General features: G+C 35.0%; 1 protein-coding gene across 3 annotated transcripts in view; it reads left to right on the top strand.

Annotated features, from left to right (window-relative positions):
• Positions 1-22,086, top strand: part of LOC123593421 (bifunctional heparan sulfate N-deacetylase/N-sulfotransferase 4) — a 424,939-nt gene that overhangs the window by 20,155 nt on the left and 382,698 nt on the right. For 2 of the 3 annotated variants that reach the window (XM_045469186.1, XM_045469207.1), the window contains exon 1: positions 19,387-19,464. The exons of the other annotated variant lie outside the window; for it this stretch is intronic. The gene's annotated coding sequence lies outside the window, so the exon portion shown is untranslated. Of the gene's footprint in view, positions 1-19,386; positions 19,465-22,086 lie in introns of those variants that run through there. 3 annotated transcript variants of the gene reach the window in all.

The raw sequence follows: 22,086 nt of genomic DNA on the forward strand, positions 1-22,086 counted from the left end.
GAATGCAAGTACACAAAAAGAAATTATCTAGGAAGCAATTGGAAGAGTATCACTAGCTGAGAGATAAGAATGAGTAAGAGAGGTTTTAGAAGGATAGGAGTGGCACTTTTTAGAAATGTTAAATTAAGATAAGCAATAAGGAATGTGTTTAAGATGAAATATTGAGGGGGGTTTTGTTAATTTTTTTTTATGTTTATTTATTTTTGAGAGAGAGAGAGAGAGAGAGACAGAGCATGAGTGAGGGAGACGCAGAAAGGGAGACAGAATCCGAAGCAGGCTCCAGGCTCTGAGCTGTCAGCACAGAGCCCGACATGGGGCTTAAACCCACAAACCATGAGATCATGATCTAAGCCAAAGTGAGATACTTAACCAACTGAGCCACCCAGGCACTCCAAAAGATTAAGGTTTTAATTGTTGATAATCTATTTTACTTGGATTAATAACGAAACTACTATAGGACAACGATCAAATAATTAGATTCATCAACTAAAATTTTAAAAAATGAACAATATTTTCTAATGCATGGCTTTATAGTGAGCATGTTATTTAAGCACCCATGTACTCTGTCTCTACCTGTTAAGTGGGGCAAAAAAAATCATAGTAATAAACTAATAATTAGTTAAAATTATAGGATACACTATTGCCATTCTGATTGACTTTTACACGTTTGAGAAAAAAGAAGTTAAGCTATATTTTAGATAAAACACACTCCAGATACAGCCATGGAAGCATAAAAGAATCATGCATTCTAAGTTCACAGAAAATCACCATTTATGTAGAGAGGAGTATAGAGATGGTCACAGTATTGCCTTCAATAGCTTATAGATAAGCTTTATTTTCTCCCCTCGCATTACCAAAAAAATGGGAAACGAGCATGAACATCATCTTTTTTCCCCATTTTTCCTATTCAGGAAGATCTTTTTAAGACAAAGATTAGACACAGTTGACTTTTTGTCAAGTCTTTTCATGTCAAAGAACCTGTTAGGGAGACCACCAGGTTTTAAAACAATAGGTGTATGTGCACAGGCTCACTTATTTCACCCTTCCCATGAGGAATGGCAAATACTCCTTAAATAAATGGAGTGTCATTCTTAAAAGAACACATATATTTAGTTTCTCAAAGACACGGAATTATTAAAGGAGAAATTACCTTACAGAAGAAGATACTGAGTTGAGTAAGATTTGGTTTGGTTTAATTTGGGAAATGACAGTATCACAAGGTCCTGTATCCTATTGTTAATAAATGTCTCAGCTCTCCAGACTTAAAAGTCATGAATACTATTTGTTATCTTTCTCACATGTGTTTTGTGAAGTAAGTGAATATCTCACCTTCATTTAGAGATGGTAGCAGCTTTAATATTTAGCAAGAGCTGTTGCCTGGCTTTTTGACAGCCAAAAAAACAATCTCTCATTTGTTTTTTCTTCTTCTTTCCTCTCTTGTAAAGAACCAACACAGACCAGTAAGTAATCCAAGGTAGTAAAATTTACATGCAAATATTTCCTTTTGTAGACACACATTATTCTGTAGTGTATTCTACTAAGAAATGAATGTTATCTGGTGGTAGGGACTGTGCCTTTCTATTTATTATGTTCAGGACCCAAAATAAATACCAAATAGGAGCACTGAAGATTATGGTAATAATGCCTGGAAAGTTCTTAGAATACTAATGAAATTCATTATTGGATTACAAAATAGTTAATTGAAGTCATCATCATTACAATAGTTGATTCCTTTGATGTATTGCCTCTGGGCATGATTAAAGATTTAACAATATTGGTCTTACATCCTAAGATGTGAAAAATGCCTAATCATTTGTTCAATAGTATAAGGATTATTTAGAATCAGAAAGCTAGGAAAATGCTGTCTGCATATAAATTAGCCTGACAAATTTATTTTCCAATCATAATAGCATTCTTCATTTCTAAGGAATACATATATAAAGAAAGAATATGTGCATTTTTTAAAAGCATGCAATTTAATTGCTGAGAAGAAGAGCAGAGTAGCATAACAAGAAAAACACAGATTTAAGTCTCAGAAGATCTGCATTCCACTCTCAGATCCTCCCCCTTGCTGAGTGATTTTCAGAAGGTCATACTATCAATCTGGGTCCAGATCCCTCTCCTCCTGTAAATAATGACCTCTAAGTTTGCTTCCAACTATAGTCTGCTATGTTATTCAAGTAATACTAGACAAAAATGCCACCCTAATATTGAGTTAAAGTAATATAATCCAGGGCATTTATTTCAAGGACTATTATAACATTCCCAAGAAGAGTTAACATCAATGTGATAATACTTAAACGGTATTCAGAATTTTAGGAAGGTTTTAAGATACAAACATCAAACTAACAAAAACAGTGACTTCAAGAAAAAAATCAGAAATCACTAGTGTTTGAACATTAGATACATACATTTCATTTCCCACGATATGAGTAACATTTATTGAGCATCTACTATGCTAGGCATTGTTCCTATGAAGTGAGAACAATCATTACAACCAGTTTAGAGAAGAAAAACTGAGATGTACACAGCTTCAGTAATTTTTCAAAGTTCAAATACCAGTAAGTGAAAGTCAAGATGAAAATCCAGAGAGTCAAGCTACAGAACCCACGGTTTTCCTCTGAACTACAATATTATTTATTCTTAATGTGTGTGTCCCTGTGTTCCCACATAATCAAAAGTCAGGTAGCACAAATACTCGGTGATCATTCCTTTATAACAGTTAACAAGATTTGTTGGAATTTTGAATTTTGCTCCAGGCAGATTATCAAGGCTTATCTTACCTTCCCAAAGTATCAGCACAGATACAAACTAAGTACTAATGCCAAAAACTCCATTCAGTATTTAATTTAATAATGAACATATAGTAGACATTACGTAAAATATTGAGATCATTCTTCTTTAAACAAAAATTAACATTGCATAGGCCTTTCATATTTGATCTGTGAAAGTTTTCACTTTAAAGATATATACTATCTATAAAACACCAATAAGATCTGAGAATGCAGCTTTAGAATCAAGTTATATTATTCCTTATGTCTGGGGCTTAGCAGTCATAAAGATGGTTGTATTCTACTATGAGCCTCTATCAATGGTTACAGAAGTTTTAACCTGCTCACTAGAGGAAGCTTCCCATTTGGAGTTATTCCAGTTAAGCTTGCTCTTAGTTTGGCATGGTACTTCTGATTTCTAGAAAGTATTTGCATACAGATATACATTCCTAAAAGGAGTTTTACTTGGAAATTATACAGTATTATTTCCATGTTTATCCCTAATGTCTAGTAATTTCTAGATTCAAGAATGCCAATAGGATTTAAGTGTACCTATCTAGATTAATATATGTGTATAAGTGGGATTTAAAAAACTTGATCATAGCATATTTTTAATATTTCATTACAATTACACTGTCAAATTTATTTTCTCTCTTTTTAAATGAAAATAGGGAGTTCTCAAAGGTGTAATACACTTTCTAGGACTGACCAAAGTTGGAGAAATAAAAAGTTATTATGTTCTAAAAGCAGTTAGCTTGGAATTATAACAAATAAAAATACAGTTTAAAGGAGAAGTAAAAACTAGTTAGTGACTCCATCTACATTTATTGGTAGGATGTATATCTACATTTATTTTCCTCTTTTTTACAAATATATGTGAATGAAAAGTGGAAGAAAAATAATCTATTTTCTCAGTATCTCTACAGTTATTATAATTAAGCAGCATAAGATACTAATATGCTGCTTATTGAAAATAATAGAAAAAAGGGGATTAAGAATCACTTCTATAAACAGGTTTCAACAATAAAACTATACCAAGGGTAGTCTACAAATCACTACTGGTTTTATGAGATTCATCAGGATCTGCAAGATCTCAGTGTCAAGGGAAGGAACAGCAATTGTTAAACACTATTAAAAACAGAAAATAATTAACACGTTTTTGTATATGTGATTTATCATACATCTCAAAAACTGTGCTGCTAATCTTGCTTCACTTTTTCAGGATAAGCTTCATATAAATGTTAACCCTGTCAAAAAATACTATCACAGAAACATCTACGATAGTCATTGACTAAATATCTGGATACTTTGACCTTGTCAAGTTGACACATAAAAGTCATCATTGGAAAGATCAACTGTAGTTGGAGACTCCTCGTATGCAATTTACTGCAGTTTGTCAAAAGTATTAGTAACTAAGAGGAGAACATTTGGTAGAAAAAATAAGAATCTGAAGGGCTTACAGGAGTTGGGAGAGGGCAAATAAAGCTATGTTTAAACCCTAGTAATACCAAATGACATTATCAAGCCAGGAAAGCTTCTAGAACAGGGGAAAAGAAGCAGAACAGCCCATGAAGGAGACTACAAAGGACTTAGTATAGAAACAGGCATGGCCTAGGGTTCAATAGTGAGTGTTTGTGGTCAATACTGTTACCCAGGAAAGCAAATAATATAAGTGGGAAATATGTCCTTAAGTTTAGTCATATGGAAAAAATGATGTGAGAAACTGAAGGCATCAGTAAATTTAGCTGCTTTTCTTTAAGGAGTCAGAATGTTTGGTACAAAGGAAAGTGGGTCACAAAGAAGACTGTAGATTTAAATACAGGAGTTACTTAGGGATATTTGCAAATTAAGGATAATGTTCCAGTAGATCATTAAAAGTTAAAAATATATGAAAATGAAATAATTCCTACTTCTGCAAGAACACTATGCTGTTCCTTTACTTATGGCTTCAGATCACAGTGATGTGTGTCGAGTCTTAGTTCTAATCTGTTTTACCTTCTTGACTATAATAAAATTATTAAAATTCTCTAAATATGAATTTTATGTCAAATACTGATAACAATACATATACCTCAGAGTTGTTATGGATATTAGACAGGGTAATGTGTGAACTGGAACTGGCACCATGCCTGGCACTGAGTGAGTAATAAATGAATGATTGCAGGGGTACATGGGTGGTTCAGTCAGTTAAGTGTCCAACTTCAGCTCAGGTCATGATCTCAAGCGTGGATTTGAGCTTCACGTTGATTGTCTGTGCTGACAGCTTGGAGCCGGGAGCCTGCTTCAGATTCTGTGTGTGTGTTTCTGTCTGTCTGTCTCTCTCTCTCTCTGCCCCTTCCTGGCTTATAGGCACGCTCTCACTCTCCCTCTCTCTCAAAAATAAATACACAAATATGGGGCGCCTGGGTGGCTCAGTCGGTTAAGCGTCCGACTTCGGCTCAGGTCATGATCTCACGGTCCATGAGTTCGAGCCCCGCGTCGGGCTCTGTGCTGACGGCTCAGAGCCTGGATCCTGTTTCAGATTCTGTGTCTCCCTTTCTCTCTGACCCTCCCCATTCATGCTCTGTCTCTCTCTGTCTCAAAAATAAATAAACGTTAAAAAAAAACTTTTTTTTTTAAATAAATAAATACACAAATAAATAAATAAATAAATAAATAACTGCTGTCCTTATGATGCCACAGCTATAGCTGCTGTTCACTGAAAGTTCTGGAGAAAGTTCTGGAGAAACTGAAATTGAGGCGCTACACCAAAGATTCCTCACTGAGGAATGGGTTAGAGGTATGTCCTTAGGTCATCAAGAATGTATCAAACTCTAAGTAAGACACAGACACTGCCTTGTGAATTATGGTTTGGTTCCAGTCCTTTATATATATAATGGTCTACAGACCATCTATCTAGTCATTTCAAAAAGTAGAGAATTACAAACAGGTAAATTAATAAATTTATATAGATGGTGTGGAAGAAGTAATCAGATTTCTTCAGAAGAAAAAAAAAAAAAAACATTTAGGCTGTGGCCCTGGCAGCTCTATTAAATAATTTGTTTTTTACTAAACATAAGAAAATACTGGCATTATCTGACAGTACAATAAGCAGCCTCCCCAAAATGTTTCACAGTGATACATATGATTCATAATTTTCATTTTTACCTTAGCTATTTAAGAGATTCCTTTTCTTATAGAATCCATCCTTGAAAAAAACTCTTGGGGCACCTGGGTGGCTCAGTCGGCTAAATGTCCAACTTTGGGTCAGGTCATGATCTCACGGTTCGTGAGTTTGAGCCCCTCATCAAGCTTTGTGCTGACAACACAGAGCCTGGAGCTTGCTTCAGATTCTGTGTCTCCCTCTCTCTCTGTACTTTCCCTGCTCACGCTCTGTATCTCCCAAAAATAAAAGAAAATAATTTTTTTTTAATCTGGGCTTTATGATAGGGTGGTAAAATTAAGTAAAAGAGCTCAGTTTTTTGTAACCAAATAAAAATTATAAAGTGAAAAAATTCAGTAAATTTAAAACTATATATTTAATAATAAGATCCATAATTATTAAAAATTGAGTATTTAGAATTTAAAAGTCAGTCTTTTCATGCAAAAGATGAAATTAGTTTAGGTCTAAGTAATAATGAGAATTAAGTTAATATTTAATTATCGTTGAGTATAATTGTATGTAATTAGTAAACAAGGGGACTTAATGCAGTGTAAGAATAATTCAAATAGCAAATGAAGTGACAGAAACTATAATAAAAATATACTGAGGTTCCCACCATAAACCAGGGAATAAGATATGGAATGATACCAAAATTAAATACTATATTCTGTTAATAAGCTATAATACCTATCAAGAGCCAGATATTAGTTAAGAGAAAACAGACTTAGACAACAATAGAAAAAATTCAGTACTGGACTGTGGAAAAACTGCCTGATAATATAGAAATATCTAACAAATAATTGGAAATAATTAGTGAAGGGTGAAGCAGCCTTAAGAATTCTCCAAGTCTTGGGGCGCCTGGGTGGCGCAGTCGGTTAAGTGTCCGACTTCAGCCAGGTCACGATCTCGCGGTCCGTGAGTTCGAGCCCCGCGTCAGGCTCTGGGCTGATGGCTCAGAGCCTGGAGCCTGTTTCCGATTCTGTGTCTCCCTCTTTCTCTGCCCCTCCCCCATTCATGCTCTGTCTCTCTCTGTCCCAAAAATAAATAAACGTTGAAGAAAAAAAAAAAAAAGAATTCTCCAAGTCTCTCTCTCTCTCTGATAATAACTGCACACATAACTCTTCTTTTTTTTAAGAGGTAATTATTTATTTATTTTTAAGTAGGCTCTACACCCAACATGGGGCTTGAACTCACAACGCTGAGACCAAGAGTCGAATGCTCTACCGACAACCAGTCAGCCACTCCTGCACACAATTTCAATTTGGCGCATCAAAGGCAAAAGGTCACATTTACATGTCTATTGGCCTTACAGTTATTTCTGCATTTGGAATAGAACAATAGGCTGTGTACTTTCATATGTAGTCACATTTTTGGACCAGATAAAGTGATATTTAACCAAGCCTCATTTTTAAACAGTTTTTATTTTGACTGGTATAGAGTCAAACCACATAGGTTTCATATTTTATTTCCTTCAAATCATTAGTTCAAAGTCCTCTCTCATTATATGTAATTTATTCCTTTTTTCTTGCATCTCTTGAAATTCTTGACCATTTCAGTATCCAAAGTCAAATTATTTTTGAATATTTTACCTATTTTAAGTAACTCAAACATGTAAATAGTAATATCCGTAATATAAGTATATTTTGCTAATATGCATAATATTAAAGAAACAAATTCATAAAGTACAATATAGAAGACAGAGATACAATCATACACCTTTACTACTAATCATTGACAAGTATGAGTTTTTCATGTATACCATTATAATCCAACTTATGAAGTTCTTGCTTTCAAAAGAACACACAGTCTAAAAAGAGTTATAGATGAGCCAAACTTTTGTTAACATAATATAAGGATGAGACTGTAAAGAGGGAATGAAATATATTAACAGAAAATTACATAAGATATCAATTCACAATTATATATCTAAATTCAAATAAGTCATTTGCAGAAGCAAAAGACAAATATATTCCATCAAAAAAAAGGAATAAGTGGTCATGAAAATATTAAAATTTAAAACAGAGCCAGAAGGATTTGAATATGTCTGTACCACTTATGAGCTGTGAGACCTAGGGCAAGTTGTCTAACCTCTCTAAGCCCCAATATATATCTTCACCTGTTAAAAAAAATTAAATAAAATAAAACCTACCACACAGAAAGCCTCTGAGGACTAATAGTCGGTACATAATAAACACTGTTAAGCAAATGACTTGTTAGAGAATCATATGAGAAACTTGCCTTCCCACCCTTTTCTAATTTTCTGTGTCTGTTCTAAGCCAAATGCAAAAGTGTAGCGAAGAAAATCAAGAGAGTTATGTGTGTTTGTGTGCCTATATATGTGTGTATATTCAGAAATAATATTTCTAGACCCTGTGAAGCTGGCAGGAATTGGTAGCCTTATACATATTTTTAGTGAATTATCTGAAAGTGTTAGACATTTTAACAAGTGTGTTGTACAGGTATATATCCAAATTACTAGTACATCATACAGAAACTCAGTAGAATTTTTCATATTCAATCAAATTCCCTAAGAAGTATGGAAAGCAAATTGATATAAATTGCATTTCTAGCTTTTGAAAATGTAATAAAAGACTCTAATGAATACATGCCACAGAGATTCACAATATAATATGAGTGCTTCCAGTAATAATGCACTATAAAAGGTAACTAAAGTCAGTCTGTGCATGAATTTAACAATTCTCTTATGTGTCTAATCCTACTAAATTTAATATCATTACAAATATATTATTCAAACAGTAAAGCATTTGGATTCCCTAATCTAATTCCCCCATGATTCCAGAACTACATTTCTAAGTTCTGGGCCTTTCTGTTTTTCCCTAATTCATTTATGATGTAACACAGTTCTTTAAATTTCAAAGATAGGGGTGTATTGAAAGTGAAGGTAGAAAAAAAAAAAAAAATAAAGCAAAAGTGGTACTGATTTGGGTGGAACCACCTCAAAGGAAGAAAAAAACTTTATTTAAAATGTGCAGTGGTATGACTGCCTAGGTGGCCCAGTTGATTGAGCATCTGACTCTTGGTTTAGGCTCAGGTTATGAGCCAAGGCAAGGATGGAGCCCTACATTGGGCTCTGCACTGATAACAGGGAGCCTGCTTAGGATTCTCTTGTTCTCTCTCTCTCTCCCTCTTCTCTCTCTCTTTCTCTCTCTCAAAATAAACTTTAAAAACAGATACAAATAAAAATAAAATATATAGTGGAGATCAATAAATAGGAAGTAAACATTATATATTGTACATATAATATATAATTATGTATAATCTCTCCATATAATCGATTATAGAAAATAGTTGTATCAAAAAACCATGAAGGAGCGCCTGGGTGTCTCAGTAGGTTAAGTGCCTGACTTTGACTCAGGTCATGATCTCACGGTTTGTGAGTTCGAGCCCCGTGTCAGGCTCTGTGCTGACAGCTCGGAGCCTGGAGCCTGCTTCAGATTCTGTGTCTCCTTCTCTCTCTTCCCCTCCCCAACTTGTGCTCTATGTCTCTCAAAAAATTAATAAACACAAAAAAAAATTAAATAAAAAGAAAATCATGAAAATTGTGGCTCTCATAATTGAAAGAACTATTTTTATTCATCAGGTGAACTTGTGATATAATTGCTTTACAAAAATATGTACCTCTTATAATCATGCAGTTAGATTTATTCTTAGAGGATATCTTAGTCTGGGAAACCCATGGAACAGAGCCTGAAACAAGAACTTAGACGCAAGCAGTTTTCTAGGAGTTAATCACAGGGAGCATCTGCATCTGCTCCTATCACCAGCGTCTTTAAGGGTTGTTTTGAAGGGCACTAATTGCTTTTGTTTTCAGATTACTATTCAGAATGTTGGAATAAATCCATTTATGTCATCAGCTCTGCAGAAGCGTTGAAACAGACAAGTTACAATTGGCACCAGGTGTATCAAAACTCATACAGAACTGTCCACAAAGTCTTAATTACAATTATGTGAGACAAAAAAAGATAGGCAACCCAGGCCTCTGATATTGTCCACCACATGCACCATTTAAGTCTTTTTTGTCACTGAGTTTTCAAATTAGTGGCTAGTTTTTATATAAAGTTATGGGAAAAAACTGTATTTGTCACTGTTTTATATTCATTGTTGTCCTCTTACGCCATACATTCTAGATTTTTCTTAGCCTGAATCAGCAATTGAGCTGTTCTAGATTGCTTTCATGGTGGGTTGATTCCTCCTTAAAGAGTCCCTCTTCTTGTTAGAGCTATGGTCACTATAAAAGCATGGAAGTACCAAGAGACAATCCAGTATATCCCCTGAATGCTGGACACATTCCACCTTGCCCCCATTATGTACCAACCATTCTAGCCAAATAACCTAAAATTTTTCACTAATATGTCATGTCTCTGAATTTTTGTAGAGTTTATTTCCCATAAACAGACATCCATAGGTCTTAGCATGACATATTAAATATAACACCATTTCCTGCTCACTAGGTTCAATTTTCATGATATAATTAAAACAGTGAGCCAGTGTGATGTTCTGCAAAATATCAGAATAATCAAGGTACTGCAGATTATTTTTGAGCAGAGAAAAGAAAGTAACATTAACCTATCCTTAGGTCAAAATAATATGTTCCTGTGTTCTTTTCACAAAATGCAAACAGCTTTGGGTCCTCTCAACTGAGGAGAGTAGAAAGAATGCATTTATCATGTTAATAGCAGTATACTCAGTGTCCAAGGCTGTCTTGATACATTTAGGTAAAAATACCTCTTACAGGGCTACAAATGTGATTGGGGCTAACAACTGGTTGAAATTATGATAATCCACTACCATTTGTTACAATTCATTTGGTTTCTGCAAAACCAACATAGTTGAAATAAACATAGAAATGAGAGAGACCACAACTCCCACTTCTTTTAAGTCTAAGAAGGTAGATTAATTTCTTCCTGAGATAGATTACTGCTTTATTTTACTATTTTGTCTGATAGCACTGGGACAGTTTCAAAGCTTTCCAGGTGTCTTTGCCCACCACAATGGCTCTCATTCCATTGTTCACAGATTTTTGCCAGCTGCTAATTCATTCCAAGTAGTCAGCCACTAGTATCACTTCTAGTAAGGGTGATCTTTATGTATATCTCTGTGACCAAGTTTTTACCTTAAATTGTAGTTTCTGTAATTTGGAGCTTAACTTGTCTACCCGTGTCTGAAAAGCAAGTCTAGATAAATTCACAGATGTGAGTATAAAAGAAAAAGACACTTCTGACAAGCGCCTGGGTGGCTCAGTGGGTTAACTGTCCTACTCTTGATTTTGCCTCAGGTCATGATCTCACAGTTCATGGGTTCATGTTGGGCTCTGTGTTTAACAGTGCAGTGCCTGCTGGGGATTCTCTTTCCCTCTCTCTGTCCCTCCCCTACTTGCCCTCTCCTTCTCTCAAAATAAACAGTCATTTAAAAAAAAAAAAAAAAGGCACTTCTGAAAGCAAGGACATCCAAGTTCTAGTCTTGCATCTTCACCAAGCACAGATGTTTTGCACTCAGGCAAATCACGTAAACTGTCATTTTAGCATTCTAACTACTAAAGCAGGAGGTTGGACCAGATGATCATTTCATTATTCATTGTAATATATACATTACAGCAATGTAATATGGGAGATTTTGTCAAATATCTGTAACTTTCAAGTCAGATATCTAAAACACTGCTAAAGTAGAAAAAGAGTTGCTGCATATTCATATCCAATCATTGCCATGTAAGGGATTAATATTAACAAATAATTCATATTGAATGTTTATGGTGTTAAATGCTTTATATTGATTACCCATTTTATTCTCTTTCCAAAATTCTGAGGCTGATATTATTATAATTCCCTTACATAAATGATAAAATTGATGATCAGAGAGGACAATGTGTTCAAGATTAATCAAGCTAGTAATTAACAGAAAGGGATTGCCAAAGACCATGCTCTGAGCCTCCAGATTATACAACTACTTTTAGCTGTCTACCTATTAAATAGCTTATTAAGAAAAAATGGAAATGTCGAAATCAGTTCTAGGAGTTTTTTATTTGTTCAACTCTGCCAAAGTGATGACTCTAATAGTTCTAGTAAGGGGGAATTTTTCTTAATTTGGCATTTATCCAGCTAGTGTTCTTTATTGTGACTGTTACTAAGTACAAATACTGATTTAAAAAAAAAAAAAAAAAGGTGACACAAAACATTTCTACAGAACTTTCTGGAGCTTTGTGGTGGAGATCTTAACTTTTCTTTTTTGCAGACTATGAGAGTCAAAGACAGAGAGGAAAAAAAAGGAAGCAGTTAAAAAGAAGATCTTTGCAACCTCTCCAGAATTTCTTGATTACTTCTCATCTGGTCTAATTTTTCCCTGATGAGAAGCTGTGCTTGAGAGTAATAAGTACTGCATGAACTAAATACATCACACTTGACTGTCTGCATAATGGCACTGGTGGAAAGGAATCAAATGGATTTAGGTTTCATCAACCTGAAGCTATTGATTTTTCAGCTTTCCATGAGCAGCAAAATGGAGTTAGCAAAAACCACTTTTTGCACTCAAAAGAGTGAACAGCAAGGGAATACCAAGCCATACTTGAATATAATGTGCATTTCTTAAACAGACTGCAATTCGCCCAACTCCTTCAACAGTAATAGCACACCTCTACTTCACAAATAACACACAGAGGTATTTTGTTAATGTTATAGTACTGATAATCTGAAGTTACACCATTCATCATAAATTTAAAGTTCATTAATCAGCAGATCTTATCTTTAGGTAGGATATATCTTGTATCTTTAAAAATACACACAGAAGGAATGATTTTGAAAAAAATATTTTCTGAAAGAGGTATAGTAAAAGCTATGCTTCAGTTTGACTCTGAACACTTATTTGAAAATCTTAAATGCCTCACTACTATCAAAAAATAAAATAAAAAACATTAGATAACATAGCACATATTTGCCCCATTATAATATATTTTGGAAAAACTAATTGGCCCATTTTCTGTGATTTTTTAAAAACACTATTATAAACCAACAACAAATGATTGTATTTTTTTCCATTTAAATCTATTTTATATCAGTTATGAAAGGGCAAAAGAGGAGTTTGTTTTTGTTTTTTTTTGCAAGCAGGAAAATTAGAGTAAACCTCATTTAAAGTATGCTTGGCTTTCTGAAATTCACCTTTTTCATTTCTTAAATCTTTTTTTTTAATTCTATCCAAATTATTTAATTCTCAGAAACAAGCAGGCATATTTACTTATTAGTTACAAGCTTATCACATGAAATTAAACACCAGGATGTGCAGTAATTAGAAATCACCTCACCCTGGAAAATGGGATGATGACGGAGTCCTTTAATCAGTAGAGGTTAAAACTGCATGTTCAGAGCACCTTTGTATAAACCTGAAAAAGGCTTCTGATTAGAGATATTGTATGAACGGCACTACAATTAAAAGTTATATTTAATCTAGCAGAGTTTATTTTAAGCACTGTGACCTTAGAACTGTATCATATAAGTAGAATAATTTGGCAAAAAATAATACACAATGCCCTTTCCTCAACTTTGTCTTGAGTTCAAACATTTTTCAAGGAATCATTTAGTATTAGTAACAATACTAATATAAAATACATATAAATTATGAGGTATAACACACTAATATAAAGGACCATGGCAATTATGAGTTGTTTAAATAGGAAAAAAGGTTAAGCCTGACCACCTTATCACCTTATGGATAAGTAAATATAGATACAGGATGCAAAACCTGAAACTATAGAAGTAAAAGCAAATATCTGTCAATATTCTTATTTGCAGTTGGGACTACACCTCTAAGCATAATAACAAAAAGAGAAATAATCTAGAACCTGACTCAGCTAACACAAGATAGACATTCTCATTATAAAAATGTATGTGGAATACATAAAAATAAACTTAATGGATACCTGTTTATCATTAATGGTATCATCCCTTAAACAAATCAAAACAGAATAAAGGTACTGGATTTATGACAGAATCTCCAGGGACATTATAAACACAATTTACTAATCCTTATTCTTATTTCCTAATATAAATAAAACTCACATATCTCTTCTAATATCTTCTCTTCCCCAATAGAAACCTGAAAGCATTTCTTACACACACATTTCATTTCCTGAATGGTGGTGGAGGTCAGAGGGAATTACTAGCTTTGCTGCTATCATCTATACTTTTTTTTTTTTTTTTTAATTTTTTTTTTTTCAACGTTTATTTATTTTTTTTGGGACAGAGAGAGACACAGCATGAATGGGGGAAGGGCAGAGAGAGAGGGAGACACAGAATTGGAAACAGGCTCCAGGCTCTGAGCCATCAGCCCAGAGCCCGACGCGGGGCTCGAACTCACGGACCGCGAGATCGTGACCTGGCTGAAGTCGGACGCTTAACCGACTGCGCCACCCAGGCGCCCTGCTATCATCTATACTTGTTAGCAGCCTCCACACCAAACCACACTGTGGACTATTGGTCTAGTTACATAGATTTGCACATGATAAGATTCTAGAACATGAAGTAAAGGAGGATCACAGTTCAATACAACCCAACAAGTCTACTAAAATTACTAAATTTTTAGAATTCTGAGAATTTGTCAAAGAAGAGATAATGATGAAAGATGAGATAAATTAACAAGCTGAAATGAACAAAGTGATTAGAATGCATGTAAAGATCACATGCAAGAAAAAAGACATTGGAAGGTAATTAACACAAAGCTGTATTAAAATCAAATTTAGATTCATAAAGAACTGAATGCTACAAAAAATAAAATCAGAAAACTAAAAGAAAAGTTGAGAACCACTCACAGCATGTGAAGTAAAGAAACAAGATAAAAACAATAGCTGAGAAGTTGTTAGAAATCCTGAAATGGTGATGCAACATCTAGAAGTAACCAGAACTAACAGAGCAGAAACAATAACCAAATTAAAACAGATTTTTAAAAAACAGTGCTTTTAAAAAGAACTAAAACTTATAAATGGTAATAGCTCATTGATATTTCTCAAAGTAAAAATAGGTCACCACCCTTAAAATAGATAGGTGGAATTTTTTTAATCAAATAATCTAGAAGTATTCAGACAGAAAAACTAACCAAACAAAAATCAAGAGTGGCCAAAGATTTCACAACAATATTTAGTGGTGGAAGATCATTTTTGTTTTCTAATACTGAGAATTTTTCCTAGGCTATTTTTCAAGGTAATCAGGGAGAGACCCCAAAATTTGAAAAGACAGCAGCATGGGAATATTAACACCATGGAATGTACAAAATACAATTCACAAGTGGTATTTCAAAAACACAACTAAAAATCATCACATGAGCACTTAAATAAGTTTTCTCTAAGTAATTTTTATACATAATTTTATAAAACTTATTGTAAACATTAAATCTGAAAGACAACTTCTGAAAGTGAAGATAGAAAACCACAAAATTCCTGAGAAAACAAATCTAATAAACTGATATGTACATATGTATGTGTGTGTGTGTGTGTGTGTGTGTGTGTGTGTGTGTGTATACATCTCAAATTAGGTAGATGATGTGAGAAGATAACAAGAGGGAAAATTGCTCATTTCACTTAGGTTAATGCTAGCTACTTCCACACAAGATCTCATTCCTGTTAAGCCTTTAGATGACTCCTTCCTTGACCACAAATCTTTTATAACTACAACTTGAGACGCCATCTTAAGACCATAGGGAAAGACCAAGATAATATTAGTGACATTGGCCCCCTTGGACTTCTCTAAACTAACACCAGCCATGACATAGTTCCAGATTTGTTTTATAAGAAAAATAAACTCCTATTTCTATAAGTAAATATAATTTAATTTTCAATTACTTATGGTAAAATGCAATCTCAACTTTAAGACATCACTAAATCCTTACTCACTCTTAAAACTCCTAATAAAAAACTGAATTAGCACATTACATTTAGCAATGAGTGTAAGTATAAAATGACCACTAGTGAAATTTAAACCACTACGTACACTACTTTTTCTAGATTTAAAATATATACTGGAGCACCTGAGTGGCTCACTCAGTTAAGCATCCGACTTCAGCTCAGGTCATGATCTCCTGGTTCATGGGTTCGAGCATTGTGCACACCTATGTGCTGACAGCTCAAGCCTGGAGCCTGCTTCAGATTCTGTGTGTATATCTCTCTCTCTGCTCCTCACCCGCTTATGCACGCACGCACACTCTCTCTCACATAAAAAAATAAAATAAAATAAACCTTTAAAAAAATTAAAAATAGAACCACCATATGATCCAGCAATTCCACTGCTGAGTATTTATCAACATATATATATACATATATACACATATATATGTGTATATATGTATATATATATGCACACCCAAGTTCAGCGCAGCATGATTTACAATAATAAAGACATGGAAGCAACCAAAGTGTCTTTATGTGAATGAATGGCTCAAGAAGATGTGATACGCATAGATACACATACACGCATGCGCACACGCACACCACTAAGTGTAATGTTATTCGGCCACAAAGAAGAACAAAATCTTGCTGTTTACAACATGGATGGCCCTTGAGGATGTTATGCTAAGTGACATAAGTCAGAGAAAAGACAAATGCTATATGACCTCACTTATATGTGGAATTAAAAAACAATAAAACCAAGTTTATAGATACACAGAACAGATGGGTGGTTGCCAGACATGGAGGATGAGGGAGGGTAGGGGACAAAATGGGTAAAGGAGGCAAAAAAGTACAAAGTTCTATTTATAAAATTAAAAAGTCATGGGTATGTTATGTACAGCATGGTGACTATAGTAAATAATCCTGTATTGCATATGTGGAAGTTGCTGAGAGACATTAAAAGTCCTCATCACAAGAAAAAGCAATTTTTTGTAGCCATGTAATGTGACAAATATTAATTTGACTTACTGTGATGATCATTTCACAAATATACAAACATGTTGTAAAATTGAAACTAATATGTATCAATTATACTTAAATAATTAATAATTATCACTATTATCAGTTAAATTTTTATATAGATTGCAAAATACTAGCTGCCAGTTCTCCTAAGAAAGGGCCAAATTGAACCAAATCTCTGTCTTGCTTCTCTGTTCCTTGAGTGTCCTACCTCTGCAGGACTCATTTTCTAGTCTGGAGACATGATGCAAAAAAAAAAAAAAAAAGTTTTAAGTAATTTCTATACTCAACATGGGGCTTGAATTTACAATCCCAGTATCAAGAGTAGCATGACTGAGTCAGTCAGGCACCCCCATGATGCAAAATTTTATCAATTTCACCTTTCAATTCATTAATTAAATGTTTTTATTTTACCCAAGTCCTTTTTCTTTTGCTCTCATTACTCTGAGCTGAGCACTTACTATAATAATATAATATCTTCTCAACTCTTTATATGGCAATTTGTTTTACTTAATCTTCTACTTTGTGCACTGGCTTCCTTTTAACAATTTTCTAATTTGTTGGTTTTGGCCACTCGCTTTTCATGTTAGTGGCTTTTCTTAAACATCTGATAGTCCTTTACTGTCCTATTACATTTAATATTGAGACACTTGAGGTTGACAGGAAGCTCTCCATATAGAATTGGTTGACTGGACGCCTTTACAGTGGGAAGATCTACAAGGAGTCTGTCTTCAGTGGCATCCTATTTCCTGCTGCAGGACACATACCAGATTGCAGTTTTTATGCCCTGAGAGGGTGGGAAATGGCTACTTGGTTTCTACTTTTTACTAAATCCTGTTTATGGCCTCAGGCCTGGTCATGCCCTTTTCTATGCTGGTAGTTCCCAAGTATTGTGTTTCTCCAGAAGGCAAACCTTTAGAGCCAGAGCTTACACCCAATTTAAAGTAGAGAGTGTAGTTCTGGTATCTACCTGACTTTAGCAAGGTTTTCAATTAATTTTTAGTTTCCCTTTTGCAGCTCAAGGGAATAGCTGGTAGTAGTTTACTGGAGAATCCCTCAAGAGTCCTGTCAACACTGAGAGAGGCCCTCATGAAGGCCCTCCTTGGAGTGAAGTGTCTGTAAGGTCAATGACTTATTTACGGTCTTGTGGTCTCTTCAGAGTGGAAAGCAATTCAGATAGAGGTACGGTAGACTGTGAGTACTCAGGCAAAGGAGGGCAGAAGGGAGTAGTAACAGTCACATCAGTCTAAATAGTCTTTTTTTTTTAAGGTATCTCTTGGGTCTTTACTTTTCATTACTCTTTTGCCATGAATCTTTCAATGAAATTATTATTCTGTAATCCTGAAGTCTTTTGGAAACTTATGCATGCCCATCAAAATAGGTTTCTCATTGCATTTGTCTGATTTGGGTATTCTCACTTTTAAGTGCACTCCTCAGATGAAAAATCTTATCTAATTGGAATGCTTCCTGTAAAGGCCATTGTAATTCTGGGACCATGGTTCTTAGCAAACGAAGCAGGTGTGCCAGAATGTGATGTGCTCAGTTCTCTGAAACTTGAGGATCCCATTTCTTTGGCTAAGCCTTGGGTCTCTTGGCACATACCTAAGATGGATGTGCCACTGGGTTGGGGATTTTATAGTATTTTACAGTGTACCTATCAGCACAGAAATTTTCTTGAGGTTAGCTAGTGATCCAGTATCAACCTAACCCATTCCATGACCAACTTATCCTAGCACAGGAGTTTACAGTTAGGTGGCAAGTGCTCTAATAACTTTTAAATGCTTGACACCTGGCCACCAATTTTGTGGCTTTGGCTTCTGACATCTGCATTACCAACAGACCTGTTATGCCTTTCAAGAGATGACTTCTTTACAGTGAGCTTTTAATACTCTAATTTATGCCTACTTAGATTTTGATATGCTGTTGATTAAAACAGTCTGGATTTCCTACCTTATATCCCCCCCAAAGACCCCCCCCCCCCCCCCCCCACAGCAGTTCATACTGTGCACTTACTCTGTGGCTTTGAAGTTACCTAAAGGCTGTCATTTTCCTTTCCAAAATTCTGGAGTACCAATTATTTCCCTTTGTTGAAACAATTCTCCCTAATAAAACCAGACTTCTTGTTTCTGAGATCCGTCAGATCCTCCCTGAGGAGCTTACCTTATTGATGAGATCGGCCACAAACCCAAATATTGTGGCCTACTAAGTCTCACCATGAAAATCTGGATTCTCTCACACTCCAATTTTTTATCCAGAAGGATTAGGGTAAACAAACTTCAAACTTTCAGAACGCAAAATAAGCGGAGCTAGAACCGAGAAAAGCTTACCGCAGACCCCTGGAGAGCAACCGAAACAGCCTGTGGGTCCCTTCACCTGCGTCTAGGAGTAGTAATGAGACTTCAGCAGCCTGCATCCGACCTCAACACCGAAACTCTCAAGTGGAAACGAAATAACTTTGTAATGAGTTTGATGTCCTTCATCCAAGGGAAAAGAACCCGTGAGCTGGGAGCCTCGCGGTGCCTCGCGAGACGAAGGCCCGGTTTGCCACCTCCCTAGGGATTTTGGGTAAGCGCGTTTCCTAGAGCGTGAGGAGAGGTGGCACAGAGAGCGGGCGTGATTGGCTGAGAAGCCCGCTTTTCTAAGCCAAGGTAAACTCAACTGCAGCTGAGCTGGAGGATTGTCATTGGTGTGCGTTAGGTTTCTTTGGCCGGAGGGTGAGGCTTTTCCCTAAATGTCGGCCGTCTCAGGTTTGCATTGGTGACGTGGGCCTGGATCAGGAGCCGCCTGCATTTTGTCAATACGGAGGACCGCTATCGGTTGTAAGGAAGTGACAAACTTTTATACAAAATACAAACTTTTATAGCAAGTCCTGTTTTCAGCTCCCCATCTTACCTCTGCTTCTTCCAATGACTAAAGTTTCCAAGAGCTGTGGAAACAGTTATTTTTCATGTCAGCCATGCCCCCTGGAGGCATTGTGTTGTAAATTGGAGAAGTGAGGAGCCAGGCTTCTCCACTGCAGTGATTCGCTCTCTTGTTCTTTTTGACCTCATGGGGTTTTATATATTTAGAATTCCTACATTAGTGAGTTTTCATGAGGAGATAAATGTGACCTGTCAATCCTTTTTGTCTAAACAGAAGCTTCAGTGTCAAGTTATTAGAAAGGATATCATTCTTTTTTTTTTTAGTGTTTATTTATTTTTGAGAGACAGAGACACAGCACGAGCGGGGTAAGGGCAGAAACAGCAGGAGACAGAATCCCAAGCAGGCTCCAGGCTCTGAGCTCATCTGCACAGAGCACCATGCCGGGCTTGAACCCACACCTGAGCCAAAGTCCAACTGAGCCTCCCAGGTACCCCATAAGGATGTAGTTCTTAAGAAAAGCATTGGTTTTGCGATATTTGAATATACATGATTGATACAATTAGTATAAATGTATCAAAAATACTTCTATGCATTTTATCTCATATAATCATGGATTTATCTAATGTATTTATCAATGGCCTATATATAGGCCAAGCAAATGCAAATTTTATCTTGCCCGAGGCTCTAGAATTGAATTCATATTTTATAAAAATCTAGCACCAAAATTTGGATAATAACTGTATCATAAGGTTTGAAGCAACTCATAGTATATTTTTTATTATTTTACCTTATTACCATTATGAGCTATTTGTTCTTATTTAATGCTTCCTTCTTTAAGTAAAATGAAGAAAAAAAATTGCAACTGATTGATGCTCAGTTTAGCTGATTTCTAATTGAAAATTTAAATTTATGCATTATAACTAACAATTTAATTTAAAAATGAATTTCAGCTACATATTCATGATAGGGAAATATTTTCTAAGTATATATTTTTAAAGATTACTGTTGTCTTTTTTTTTATTTTTTTCCTAAGTGACTGAAGCCATATTTTTCCTGAGAGCAAATAAGCTTAGACCTCAAAGGATTTTCTTCGGAAGTTAAATAATCCACTTAGGAAGTGAAAACCCACAATGCTCTAATGGAATTTAAACATAGCAAAACCTCTTCTTCCCCCATTCTATCATTAACTGGCATGAGGGATTTTTGATGAAGTTTAAAAGACTTCTTCAATAAATTCCCACAAGCAAGCCAAAGTAAGGACAAAGTGGTAATTTGAATTTTTGAGTTTTAGTTTCTTGTTTGATTTTATATAATAGTTCTGTCTTACTTTTAGCCAGTTTATTGTTTTCTGTAATTTGGCCTTTGAAATAAAACCAATATTGTTGTTTGTTCTAATATTAAAAGTCAGTAAGAAGGGAAACAGGAAAGGCAGAGTATGAAAATTTTAAAACAATATTCCTGGAATTCACTGACAAATAATCTTTTCTCATTAATATATGCAGGAGTGCCTTCCCAACCATAAGGAATAGGTTTCTGAAATTATTTGGTGGGAATTTTTTCCATTGTGAGTCTTAAGACTTTTTTAGGAGTATTTTCGTAAAATAGACCCAAGTGCCTAAAATAAAATAACAAAGACATAAGTACAAGATCAATGATGTGTTACATTTTCTTAAAATATGAATATCAGAGTCAACTATTTAATGTTTAATTACCTATGTTTACTCGCTGTAAACTTTACAAGATAATCTCACCATAGAGCAGTAATAAAATGCTAGAATTTTTCTTTTTTTCAAAAATATGCATAGTGAAACTTTATTTCAGTCTTATTCTGTTTTCTGAAATTACAGCTCAAAATCCTAGACTTAGCTCTTCTGGTCTCAGATCTATAAAGCCTTTTAAAGTAGAAAAAAAAAATGAAATGAAATTTCAATAAGGTACTAATAAACAAAAAATATATTAATAAAGATAACTAAATAACATTCAAACACAGTTCTAGGAGAAATAAATAGTTTGAACTATATACCATGCCATAATATTTTCTATTGCTTCTTACACATAGAACTCCTTACTTCCTAAGACTTCCTTCCTAAGACTAGTTTGAAGATTTGGCTTTTCTTTTTTCTTTTTTTTTGTTGTTGTTGTTGTTGCTGTTGTTTACATTTTTTTAGAGAGAGAGAGAGAGCATGAGTGGAGGAAGGGGAGAGAGAGAGGGAGACACAGAATCTGAAGCAGACTCCAGACTCCGAGCTGTAAGCACAGAACCCACCACAGGGCTTGAACTCACCAACCATGAGATCCTGACCTGAGCTGAAGTCAGTTGCTTAACCAAATGAGCCACCCAGGCACCCAGAAGATTTGGCTTTTCTACCCAGCTTCTTTTAATTTTCCTGGGGTTTAATTCTCCTGCT

The sequence above is a fragment of the Leopardus geoffroyi genome, chromosome B1, assembly GCF_018350155.1.
Source record: "Leopardus geoffroyi isolate Oge1 chromosome B1, O.geoffroyi_Oge1_pat1.0, whole genome shotgun sequence".
Lineage (NCBI taxonomy): Eukaryota > Metazoa > Chordata > Mammalia > Carnivora > Felidae > Leopardus > Leopardus geoffroyi.